The sequence below is a fragment of the Grus americana genome, chromosome 5, assembly GCF_028858705.1.
Source record: "Grus americana isolate bGruAme1 chromosome 5, bGruAme1.mat, whole genome shotgun sequence".
Lineage (NCBI taxonomy): Eukaryota > Metazoa > Chordata > Aves > Gruiformes > Gruidae > Grus > Grus americana.
Window position 1 is genome coordinate 12,998,411 of NC_072856.1, and position 13,473 is coordinate 13,011,883.

A 13,473-nucleotide genomic window follows, 5' to 3' on the forward strand; every position below is an offset into this window, starting at 1 on the left:
TACTGAGAACAGGAGTACGTTTCAGTCTTTAGGCTCCACAGCCTATTGTGTCCTATTTGTGACTGTGTCCGGAATTGCTATCGGACCATACGGAGAGCGGCAGTGAAGACGTGCTAACCGGGCAGGCTAAATGGCACGTGGCACTTGTGGTAAAATGCCAGCATTTGAAATGCCAGCCTTTTGTTGCCATGCATCTCTGTCCCAAGGGCGGCGTGGGATCCAGCTTGTGCTGCTTCGAGTTTTACCCTTTGGAAAGCGGGGTTTGTTTCTGCCGTGCTTGGCTAGCTCGCTGGGGCAATGCCAGCCAGTGCAGGGAACGTGAAGGAGACTTTATCAACTTGATGAAACTAGGAAAGAAAGCGATCAGAGCAAAAGACAGGTAAATCATGTGTCCAATAGTTATGTGACTACAAAGAGAAGAGCAAAAGCCTGAGATCAGGGTCTTACTCAAAGCTTTGAATTTGGATTTAGGGGCTTGCTGTCTTTGCCAAGGTAGGCTTTAGGCTGCTTCAGTAGTAGCTGGTCTCCTACTGATGAGAAATTATCCTTTTACCAGCTCAAAGCCCCACAGAACAAACTGTTGGTGGAGCAGCAACACTCCAAGCCCAGTAAAAGTGGCTCTCCTCAGCGTTGGGCTGCCTTTCTCCAAGCGAGGAAAGAAACCAGACTCCAGCAATAAAGTGGAGAAAAAATTAGGAGGATAAACATACAGGCAAAAATAACTTCTTGTGCTTCCTGGAGCTGCTACGGGTTTCTAGATTTACTCAGACTATTTCTGACGCTAGAGAGCGGAGTCCTAGCACACGCAAATGAAAAATCAATGGGCAAAATTTTGTCCCTTCAGCACAGACAAGTATTAGCCCTGGTGCCAGTGACCTTTCAGAGGCACCTCCCATGAGCAAGATGCTCTACAAGACAGGACAGTGCTACAGGAGACAGGCGGTTGCCTCAGTCCAGGGGAATTACAGACTATGGGACGTAACTTCAGATCCCTGTATCTACACAAGGGCTTGCATGGCCACAGAGGTAAAGGGTAAAGTGGCCGACCGTTGCAGATGAGTTCAGCAAGCCCTGGGTGCTTGCTCCTGCTTGCCTCCAGCACAGACGTGTGCCTACGCACCTCTGGTAACTTCTCCCTGACACAGGTTTGCAGCTAGCCTGGGCATGGCCCCACAACCGAGGGACCTGCTGCCTTGGTGGGTGGCCAGGAGCAGAGAATAGGGCAATGCCTGAAATGATCTGGGACGAGAAGGACTCAGGAGATAAAAAGGCAGCTGCCAGTGGATGTTATGAGAGGCCCCTGGGGTGGTGGAGGGTTATGTTGAATGATTTATGCCCCAGCTGGTGAATGCTGTCATACTGCAAACAAATATCTCATAGGTGAGGCCAAGTACAACCCCCTGCCAAGCAGCCTCAGGGAAAGTGAACCAGCAGCGCCTTGGCCACAGGGCTCCCCAGCACTACCGCTGTGCTCAGGTACTCAGCAAAGCGTGGTGGGAGAAAACACCTTCACCCCCTCCAATGTCTTGTCTTCATTTTGGTCATGCCTAAAGCGGAGATGAAGCATGTGAAGAGGAAGGTGTTAACAGGAGCCATAGCAGGTCCATCGCTGCGCTTCAAAAGCTGGTGGAACATGCAGGATCTTGATGCTTGGGCTCCTGCAATTAAGATGGCCCATGTGATTAAGACATCAACGCTCACTGAAAACTTCAGAGATCTGGACAGCTGGTGGAGAATGGCTGTCAGGCTCCCAATTCATGTCTATATTTCATGGTAAGTGATGCACCTGGGGCCATGCAGGCAAGCAGAAGCAGAGGAGGAGCACCCCGGGGCTGCGGAGTGGGGCTCTCCCTGTGATCCCACTACCTTCCTCTCCACATCGGTCTAAGCAGCTCCAGAGCCAGCTGTCCAGTTTAACTCTTCCTGGGCTGGCCCCTCTGCAGCAGCGCTTGCTGCTGATCCAAGTGGAAATTCGGAGGACGTTGCCAGGAGTTGCCCTGCGGCAACATTATTCCCATGCATTTTTGTATCCTGCCCAGATCCACCAATGGTTTTTTCATCGCCTCTGCTAGCAGAACAGCTGATTAGATGAGACCCACTGGAGTATCTCTCCACAGCAGGGTAATCTGTCATCTAATAGTTCTCCAGGGAGGTCCTTTTTATGGGCTTTTTCTATTACTGTTTTGCTGATGAGAATGTGATGCTCAACGTGTTGTGAAAACAAATCTGATTTGTATGTCTCAGAAGCAAATAACTAGATGACTTCTTTTGATATAAACATACATTTTAGGGCTGTACATTGCTTGGTTTATTTTATGGGGCAAACATCAGTTGAAGTCTGTGTTGCTTTATCACCTGCTCGCTTAATGGATGGAGCTGAGGTATTGCGTTTCCATCAATTGAAAGTCTGCTCCTTTTCATAAGCTGAGTTTTCTCTTTTTTTTCCCTTTTTCATGGGCTGTGCGCTGCTGGGACTAGCTCAGTCGTGTGCTGGTCTCCTCCTCCTCCTCTCTTAACAACCACATCGCTGACGAAAGGCTACAGACTCTGAAGATGACACTGTAGGTATGAGTGACGTTTCACTAGAGATGGCATTGCTGAAAAGGCGATTGATTTAATGATTTCGTTACTAGAGTGGTGCTGCCACCACGTCCCCCGGATGAGACTTCATCACTCTCAAAGTGGGTGTGAAGACAATCAACAACCTAAAAATACTGGGAGTTAAGGAATAACAGGAAGCCACGGCAGTGGGAGAACTAGCTGGCGGGATGCTGCAGGGACTTTCTCTCTTTCTTTTTTTGAATGTGGCAGGTTCGATGCCTGGGGCTCATGAGAGTGCGATCGGCACGCTGGCTGCCCCCCGCTGTGAGACGTGGTTGGACTCTCTGGAAAAGCATCTCAGCTCGCACAAGGAAAGAGGTGTAAAGCTACGTGCTCATTAAATGTAAAACCGCCCTGTATCCTAGAAACAGGTGGTGTATCTGCAGAAGGTGGGGAGCTCTTAATGTCACTTCAGCCCTGCGTGTCTCGCCTCTGCTGTCCACGTGTCCCCCCCAGGCAGTGGCAGGGCCAGCGCTGATTTCCTGTTCACCTCCTGTCACCTCTCTTTCTCAAAGACCAGGAAAAATAACCTCCTCCCTGCAATGGACATGCAAACACTGCTACTGCAGCTGAGGAAACCACTACCACCCCGAGGTGCCTTCAGGGGGTTCACTGCCTGTGGGGCTGGCACAGCCTGCACTGGCCCCATGCCCTGCCTGCGCCGTGGTGTCCAGCAGCGCCGCACTGCTGGTTGTGCCCGGCTTGGCCAGGCTGGCCCATGCTGCAGCCGCAGGGACCGTGATGGCATGTGGTGGGCTGCAGCTGCAGTGTCCCCCTGCTCTTGCTGGGCAGCAGCCCCATGGGTGACATTGGGGGTGCGGCACCTGGTACCCTAGCTTAGTGGCAGAAGAAGGGCAGTGGTTGCTCCTCCCAAGGGATGAAGCACTAAGAGGGCTGCCAGGAAGGCTGGGGCAAGACACCTGGAGCCAGCCAGCTAAAAACTCTCTCTGCTGTAAGGAAATGGCAGGCAGGGCTAAATACCACCATTACGTGCAACCCTATGGTGCCCAGCTGGCCACTGCGTTTTCCAGGCATTGCCAGCTGGGGAGCATCTCAATGGTAGCGTTGAAAACACTGCTTAAGGCAAAAAGCAATATTAAGACCTATGTCCTCAGTGAGGAAAACAATATATTTTAAATGTTGCTATAAACTGCAGTCCTCTGTTCCTCCACAAACAGATCAGATGGAGCAAGGCAAGTGATCAGGCACTCGATGGCTGCAAAACACACTGAGTCATGGAGAACAAGGGCAAACAGGCGCCATCTGAGAAATTCTGCAACATCAGACGGCGCCGGCTATTAATTTGAGAGAAAAATGTAATTGGGGATGAATCATTGGTCTTCCCTGGATCACAAATCCAAAAACCACTTCAAAATCCCTGGGTGGAAGACAAAGTCCAGCATGAGTGCGTTGCAGCCCAGTGATGTGGTTTTATCTGGGCCAGTAGAGATCAGGACACGTACAAATGATCAGGATTTCGCCACTAGCCTTTCCAGGTGCTGGCAGAAGGAGAAAACCCATGATTGGGCAAAACATGACTTGGAGCTGGCGTAACAGGGAAACTGGGCCTCAACAGTGCAGGCATCTGAGAATCCAGCGAAGTGGGTCTGCTATGAGTGGTGCCCTGGGAAGGGCTCTTTGGCCTAGAGAGGAAATCTGTGGATTTTAAGCTCCTTCTACTCACAGAGAATTCCTTTGCTGAAAGCATTGTGATGCTTCTTGGTTTAGGCTTCAATGACATTTTTCGGTTTGACTTTTCAGGCTAACAGAAGGGGAAAATGGGCTCTTGTTCCTCCAGAAGGAGATGTCGGTGTATTTTTAAAAACAAATTATGTATGAGGGCTAATTAACTTGGCATTTACAGCTTAACATTCTCCTAGATAAATTTCCTCCAACTGAGACCACATTTGGTTGCAAGGAAGCTTCTGCCTAGCATCTCTTTCCTCCTGCTGCTTCGTATGCTGTGATATTAAGGTCATGAGCCATCTTCCAATGTCCTGTTTGGTGCCTTCCAATCAAGCAGTGAGTAAAGCGAAGATCTCAGGTATGGTTTAGCTGTGAAGGCTGAGACATCTCTCAGTGGGGCTCCTTATGGTCCTGGTCAATGTTTTAACAGCTAGAAGGAACCTAGTGGGAGAGGCTTCTAGAGGAGTTTGCTACAGAGCAATGATTTAAACAGTGCAGATGCTGTTGTTTCTGCTCACTGTGGAGAAGAGCTCTGAAAAGGTCATACTAATGAGGGGAAGGACACTATGCAGGTGAGGAATTTATCTGCTCCTCTTGCACTGAGGCTTTGCCAAATAATTTGCTCTGAGCGTTCTGCGGTTATGGTTAGCAGGCTTGGGGGGACGGGCAGCCCAGATGCACGGGCAGGATGTGGCAAGCAAAAAACCTCTTGTCCTTGCTGCTGCAGGCCCTCAGACCCTTGCCGTGGTGGGCAGGATGTGCTCATCAGCAACCTGTCCCACCACAGGCGCTCCAAAATCCTGTTTGCTTGTGCTGTGCATATGCTTCAGGGCTCCGTGGCACAGTGGGGCAGCACTGGCTCCACTCAGCAGGGAGGCACAGCTGAGGAGAGAAAGCCTAAGCTTGTTGCCACAAGGGGTGGTGACTTTATGTTGACATTTAACTCTCAGCAAAGTCCTCCCTCTCCTGCCAAGATCATTTTCTACCCCAGGAAGCATCCCCTGCCCTCAGGAGACGATCCGACAGTGCGCTACTGGGAATTCACGTATTATCTAAGTAGTTATTGTAAAGAAGAGAAAATGGGCTCGCCTGTACCTATCCAGAGAGCAACTGAGCACAGTGGCAGCTGAAAAAACCCTGCTTGGACAAAGCACTAGCATAATGAATCACCATAGTCTGTATGAAGGGTGAGTTAATAGGATGCTCTCATTCAAAAATTCTATTAGAAGATGCTGATGGCAATGAGCCTGCATCAGTTGCTCTCCCCACTTCCGCTCTCTGCTGTCCCAAATTGAGTTAAGGTGATCCAGATGCACCTCTTATTGCTTTAGGAGAAAAATATGGCTTATTTTTTCCTGAGGGCCACAGGTAACTAATGCAATACGGGCCAGGCACAGCAAAGGTAAAGCCCCATCCTCAGTGGAGTGAATCACCATGGTGGCAGTGAGATCAGTGGGCTTTCCCCAGGGCTCAGCTTTGGGAGAGAAAGTCTCAGGACTCTGTTTGACAGGATGAGGGGATAAAATGCACCAACAATACGATTGGTTTGTGGGAGGGCTGCAGGTCTGCATGACTATGTGCTCACGCACAAACAGAAACCTTGAACCGCTTTCACTCTTTTAGATTTTCTTCTCTTCATTTTTAAGCCTGAATTGACAGATCTTCAACTGACAAGGTCAGTTATTCACTTTCCCCACTATTCCCACAACACCAAGCTATAAACATAAGTGGTGGTGGGTAAACAAACAAACGAACCCAAAAGACACATAGACAAAAAAACCCAAACAAAACATTCAGTTGTTGTAAAGCCCCGAAGCTCTCATCAGGGTTCTTGTACGTTAAACATGACACAAACAGAATGGACTCAGTGTCCAGCTTTTGAGGCTGGTGAGTTAAAATTAGGGCAACTTGGCTCGTGAAGAAGACAGGCAGGATGGCAAAAGGAAGGCCATGCGGTTTTAGTAGACACAACCAGGTGCTAAAATAATCTATGAGACTGGTGTTAATAACCAAGTCTCCCCACAGCTCTCCTGGAATATGCTGCCTACCTGAGAGCCCACCACAACTGCATTTAGATGGGTATAGGAGAAGCCTACGGAGCATTGCTCGGAGTGGGCTGCCTCCAGGGAAGTCCCACTCTATAGGAAGAAAAGCAAGGCCTATTTAGTAGAATCACCTGCATGTATTTATTGACCTCCCCAGAGATCATGGCTGCTTGGCACCACTAAACCACAGGCTGGCCCAAATGCTTTCAAAAAAAGCCACCCCACTCTGAAAAAGGCTCCAATTTTTGATCTTTTTCTTGATGCAGCAAAGCCTCTTTCTGCCCTTGAGCTGAGAGTAGCGGGTGCTGTTGTCAGGCAGAGGACAACCAGAAGCACATCTCAGAAGCACATGATGTACTGGGCTCTCTGGAGACTGCTAATGATGTTTGATTAATTTTCATTATCAGTGTGAGCAATTTTTGGTCTCTCTCTGCATCTGTCTTATTTAGAGTTGTCTTTTCTTTCTTAGTTAAATGGCAGCTTCTACAGATGGTGATCTAATTGTTCCTCAGCACCTGCTCGAAGCCATCCAAGTCAAGGCTGGACATTGTGTAATTTGCAGTACGCATGATTTGGTCTTCAAGGCTCAGATCAAATAAAATGGAATAGCAGATTAGCCAGTAATTGAATGAAGTGGAAGGTAACGTGCAGGCTGATGCTGGGGTCACAGAAATGCTTGGGCTGAACAACACGAATAATGCACCAAATCAAAATATGCATGTTGTGCGGTCACCAAGCGGCAGGGTGAACAGCCTTTCAGCAGATACCCTGCGCTTGTAACATACAAACCGCTTTCTGCATACCAGGGCAACGAGCTTTTGCAGTGGGTTTTATACCAAGTCTTTGCAGTGCTATAAAACTAGATGCAGTAGCCAAGGCACAATGAGTTCAGCTGCTGCTTGTGGGGCAAATGCCCGGGATGGGTTATGTGCTGTCACCTATGGGCCTGTCAGCATCCTCCGATGTGGTGCAGGGAGCACCTTGTGCTGAGCCCTGTGAGGGCAAACCCGGGTCCTGAGTCGGGGTCAGGCAAGCCTTTTGAGTCTCACACAGAGGTGCGAGGTGAGGGATGCTCAGAGGACTGCAGTCAGAGGAAGGGTGCACAGGGTCTGCCTGCTGACCCAGCCGTGATGCCTTCTTATGAGCAGGACATCAGAGGTGGTAAGTCAGCTCACACCTCAGAAAACCTCTCCTTGGTGTGGATGCGGTTGTGCCAGGACAGAGCACTTGTCAGCCACCACGGTTGTTCATGTGCTGGAAAGGGGATAACCTTGTCAGCGTTCAGCTGCAAGTTCCCCTCAGTCAGGTAGGCTTGGAGAAGCCCTTTGGTGGGCTCCAGACCTTCAGTGAGTCCCAGTAAGGATCCCAGCCCTTTCTTGGTTATCAAGCCTAGTTTTGATCCCTGCCTACTGAGGCAAATACTGAACAACTGGGAGTGGCACAACCAAAGCCACAGACTGAGCTCTTGGTCTACATATAAAAAGCAAAACAAACTTAGAATCTGCACTGGAAAAAATGTTAAAAAATATTTTTAACTGAAAAAAAAAAAGAATACCATAGTCCAACTCACTATAGCACTGCACTGGACTGGCAAGCAGAAAAACTTAGCTCACTTTCCTCCACTGCCACCCAGCTTCAATGCTCTGAACTCATCTTTATGCTCCATATTTCTCATCTATACAGCCAAAAGCATCAGCTCCAAAGACTTCTGCCTGGAGCGCTGCTGACTTGACCAATCTGTATTTGGCCCTCATGAAGACTTCACTCTTGGGGTGCTTCCAGGAGCCATGCAGTATTTGGAGGATGGGCAGGACAAGGCTTGCCCCCAACAAAAGCAGATCTTCGTCTCCACAATAATTAGTCTGAGCAACTCCTTGCCTTCTACTACATGAAAGCAGGAGTTACTTGAAGTGCTGTTATATTTTAATTCACTTCAGCATACATGGAGAATCCGCCACACTGTACCCAGCACCAATGAAAACAAATATTGTCCCTGGAGCAAAAACAAAAGTCATTCCCGATTACATTACTGAGCAGCAGCACGCAGTGTAAAATGGTAACCCAAACTCAGCCATCCTCCCAGTGTTTGGGTGGTAGAGAGCTTAATGCTCTGCTCTGACAATCAAAACAGAGCTATTTCAAATAGACTTTTTTTCCTTGTAAAACACTTTGTTAATTGAAGGAAGAGGCGTTGTCTGGGGTTGAAAGCTGCAGCCTGGGCACGGCTGTCAGATGTGATGAGGCAGTCAGGGGGAAGCTCGCAGGGAGCTGCTTTGCAGGGTGTTGTCATGGGAACAGAGCAAGTAGGGCATCCGTTCCGCCACGTCTTCCGCACAAACTCTGGCGATGTGGTGGCATAAAATCAATGCTGTTCAGCAGCACTGGGAGAGCCAGCTATTAGGTTGTCTCTAGTAGAGGTTTGACCTGAATGAAACGCAAAGGCTGGAACCTCCCTTCGTGTGAAAGTGGTGTCACTCCTCATCTGAATGGAGCAAGACTTTACGCCAACCAAGTGAGCATCTAGGCACAGACGTCAGAGTGAAAGGACTGACATTAAAAATATCTGGTGGAACCACAATGTCTTCTAAGAACGCTCTGAAATAAGGTCATGTTAGAAAGCGGATAATGAGGGCCTTGTTTACTTAGACGACTTCACTTGATTTTCACTGTTTGCGCACATTTTAACAGCCTATGAATTTGGCATCCATAATGATTAATGGCAGAAGACAAAGGGTTGAGCCCAGTGTGTACGTCACCATGGTGCACAAGCTAAGAATACAACATACGGCCACAGTGTCAATATTTGTGGTCATCTGGAGTATCTGACTCCCTTTGCACAATGCTGTCTTTGAACGCAACTTACCTCCCCTGTGCAGGTCTGCACATGTGGAGTTATTAGAATTTTCTTTACCTTGTGTGATACCGTGGTTGCTAGGGATAAGCAATGGTTAAGAATGGTTTCCTGGGTAAAGAAGAATACAGAGATTCCTGTGCTTGCAGTTATAAGGGATGATGTACCTAAAAAAAGAGAATATTGTTAATGTTACAGTGCAGAGACCAGTGCAAGTAGAATCAAATGCAACAGGTGAGCCAAGATTTGAGAAATGTTGAAAAAAAGTTAAAAGAGCAAAACTCAATTCATTGCCTCCAAGCTTTCATTTTATCTTGCCCAGGTCTGCTGACAAAGTAAAGAGCTCTTAATTAAAGCATGTGCAGTGTAACCGCATTGCCGCTGCAGACCCAGGCCAGCAAGATGCTGAGTGTATGCTCCTCATTTCCTATCGACACCGAAGTGTGAATGAGGGGCCCACATCCACCCAGAGCTCGCTTGATGTGTGCTTTGGAAAAGTGACCAAAATAGCAGGCAAGGGAAGAAAATGCAGCCAACGCATGGAGGGGTTCCCAGTTTACTTATTGAGGTTATTGATTAAAGCACCTCTGCTTAGCAACAAGTTTGAGAAAAGTAATGATAAACTTTACTGCAAAAAGGCCTGTAGTTGTATCATAATCATAGTCTTGCATGGCATTTAGCATAACTCTCACTGGCTATGGTTGCAGCAAAGATTGGAATGAAATAGCTGGCATGGGGTAAAGCATATTCTGGATTCGTAGTGACTTTACTTTTAGCGCTGATCCCTTTGAATACAAAACAGAGAGCACGAATTTATTATCCCAGTGGATTAGGCTGTATGGGGAAGAAACTGTGGGTCCTTTTTGGACCTCGTTGCCTCTATGCAAACATGCTTCTGGCAAAAGCTCTCCCGGGGAGAAGAAGAGCGAGTACAAGACAAAGCGCGTGGAGCAGCACAGGTCTTGTCTCTCCTACGGGCAATGCACGCAGGGTGCCTGAGGTCCTGCTGGGTCAGGCATGGTGGAGGCTGTTAATAAATTTTGGATTAAATAAACAAATGCAGAAGCTGTTCTTGATGCTGCAAGGGATGAAGTCAGAGTTGTGGACTTGCAGATCGTGGTTAACCAGCTGAAGCCCCCTTCCCATCTACAAGCTGCTGCACCTCGCATTTGCAGCACGTCTCCTTTGCTGAAGGAAGGGATGCAGACCTCCAGGAATTGCATTGCTAAAGCATGACATGCATCACTAATTGAAACCATAGGCAGAACTCTGCCAGCTCCCCATGCATGCGAGCCAGCTGGTACTAACAAAATGCTCCCGTGTGTGAGAGTACCGACTGACCTTGCATTACCAGGGAGGGACCTTGAACTCTTACAGCCCGCAGAAAAGTCAGGAGTGGATTCACTGAGACAGAAAGATAAAATAGATGCAGAGCTCTTTCAGCACTTCCCTCCATTTGCTTCATATCATCAATAACAATACAAATATAGAAATACAGAGGTAAACAGTTTGTGTAACTTGTCCTTTCCATATGCATATATTTCTGTTGTGAACAGCTTTACGTAACTTCTAACAGCAGACTGCAAAATAATGCCTTGGTTATGGAAGGAAGCCACCAGCCATTACATAGCATTACTGTAATGTAATGGGTCTCTGAAATGAACTATATTTGGAAAGCTTGCTTTTATTGTAAGCTGTGTACCCCATCCACCCCACCGGCATTGATTTCTCTTTGTATTCTCTAGAGACCAAAGACCACGAGGCCAGAACATCAGCTAGACCTGAACAGAGCCACTGGGGTTTTGGTCCAAAACAGAAACTCAAGAGATAAATCTGCACTGTTTATTTTAAGGGACGGCAGCACCACTGACAGAATGTATTCGAACGGATGCTGATGATCAATCTGCTGAAAGGTGAGTTTCTCATTTTCCTAGAGCAATTGACATTGTAATTAATTGCTTCCCACACTTCTTTGCTAAGTAAAGGCTTCTGTAATAACAAGTGCTGCCATCATTTCAATTTTTTAACTGAACATAGGGAATAGACAAAAGGGAATCTGTATTTACTTTGTTTTTCTTTCTGTGCAAATGTCACATTGCTTTCATGTTGGCAATGAGTGCAGAAGTGCTGATTCAATTACTTATTTACATAATCCCTTCAGATTTTTCTTTCATATCATTGTTGATAATGAAAAGATTTTCTCAGCTGAGAAAAGGAAGGGAAGCAGGCAAGTTCTGAATGTGAATAAGCTGAACTGACATAAAAAGATGGTAATTTGCATTAGTAAGAAATAATCATAATGCAGATGATTAAAATGATGGTAAATACTGTCTACCCTACCTGCCCTGAGGAACATCCACCTCGTGACAGTGGATTCTGCAGTTCAGCTGCAGAGTGTGAAGCAACCCTACACAAATTGTTTGACGCAGCACAGCAGAGTCCAATGTTATTACCACCTAGTGCATAAAGTTATTTTACAGGGAAAAGGTTTTAAAATACTCTTGTTCGCATGCGAATCAGTGCAGCACAATAAGGAGGAGCAGAGACATGGCTTAGCGCACTGTTGGCTACAGATAAGGCTCCTGCAACAGGAAAGGAAAAGCAGAAGCCTACTCTGCATGTACAGTGCCTGGAAATATAAAGCTCTTTTTAAGCTATTTTTATAAGCTGACTGAGCAGAAAAGATACGCCCCTGGAGCAGCTTCCCCCTGCCAACACCTAGGGATGCACCGCCTGTGCTGTGTCCTTCATTGCACAGTCTTGCCTTTTGCTCCCAAAAGCCCTGCTCAGGCTGCACCCCAATGGCCCGGGGGGTTTGTTGCACCCCATAGTTCACCCCCTCTCTGGGACCAGGATTTCTCCCTCCCCAGAGCCTCAGAAGCAGAGCCTTCGAATGAGCAAAGGGTCTGCCAGCAGCTCTTGGGGGGGGCTAGTTGTGTGAGTCTTGACGATGGAGACAAATATGACAGAAGCTACAAAACTGTAAAAAGCTCACTTCTAATTCAACACAGTGCATGGATAGCAAAACACAACAAGGTTTAGCTTAGAGAGGCCAGCGCATAGTTGCAACTCTCAAAACAAATCTCGTTATTAAAGCACATTCTATGTTATTTTAAAAAAACAAATTAGATGTGAGAGCTCAGCTCCATTAACTTGAAGAGGGCTGGTCTGGTAAGGACTGAGCAGCACGCCACTAAAGCTCAGGATCCACAGATAAACCTTCCAGAGCTCTTTTGAAGATAAAACCCATCTTCAGCCCTTCTGGAAGATCAGATAGCTGAAGAGCAGCTGTAAATAGGGCTGTTATGGTCAGGGCAATCATTTAATCATTTTTTTTTCCTTAAAATCACACTTCTTTTGCATTTTTAAACTTTTTTTCCTTGTTGTTTGGATGTTTGGTGGTTTTTACTGTGGTTCAGCAGTATTGCTTCGGATACTAGTGTGCTGACAAGTAAATTAAAAAAAAAAAAAAACAACTAAAAAATCTAAATGTTAAGATAAAAACTTCCAGTACTTCTTTTTAAACAATTCATCCAGAAGTTTTGCTCACTAAATCACTGCTTACTGTTTTCTAGGGGAAGAATGGACTCATCTTGTAGAAGAAGTAATCTCTGCCTCCTGCAGCACCAAGAGCCTGTAGCTCACAAGCTCCCATTTCTTTTTTTTTTTTTGTGTGTGTCCCCCTGGACTTGAGGAAGCTCCAAGACTGGGCTTGAAGGTCCCAAAGGCCGTTCCAGCCATCTAAAGGAAAGTGCATTTATTACCTGTGTATTAGAATTCTTTCAGTGTGTTAGAAAATCAGTCTCTCGGCCTATGTATTAGAAATCTTTTCCTACACTGAGCTGTTCCAGATGCAGCGATGCCTCTGAAACTGCATGTTATTTACTTCAGCTGAAATCTCAATCCATGTTTTTCTAAAGATTCAGCATGTTTTTCAACTCAGCAGTCAATTCGCCCATCACAGACTATGAGTGTGGGTGGTGAGGAAGACACAGAGCCACCTTCACGCTTCAAAACACTTTCATTGCAGATACAGTCATTAAACAGACAAATTGTTTGGCTAAGGCTGAAACCTGATGTATGCTCATTATATTCTGCTGGCAATTTTCCCTGAATTTTAAATAAAGGTGTTTGGTGTTTCCATAGTAACTCAAGCTCCTTTACCGAGATGCCTGATGCACTGGTAGTATTACACAACTAACTGTATTAAAACAAAGTGTAACAGCACAATTGAGAAGTATGCAATATCTAAACAATTATTTTAGATTCCTATGAACCTGAAACGAGTCG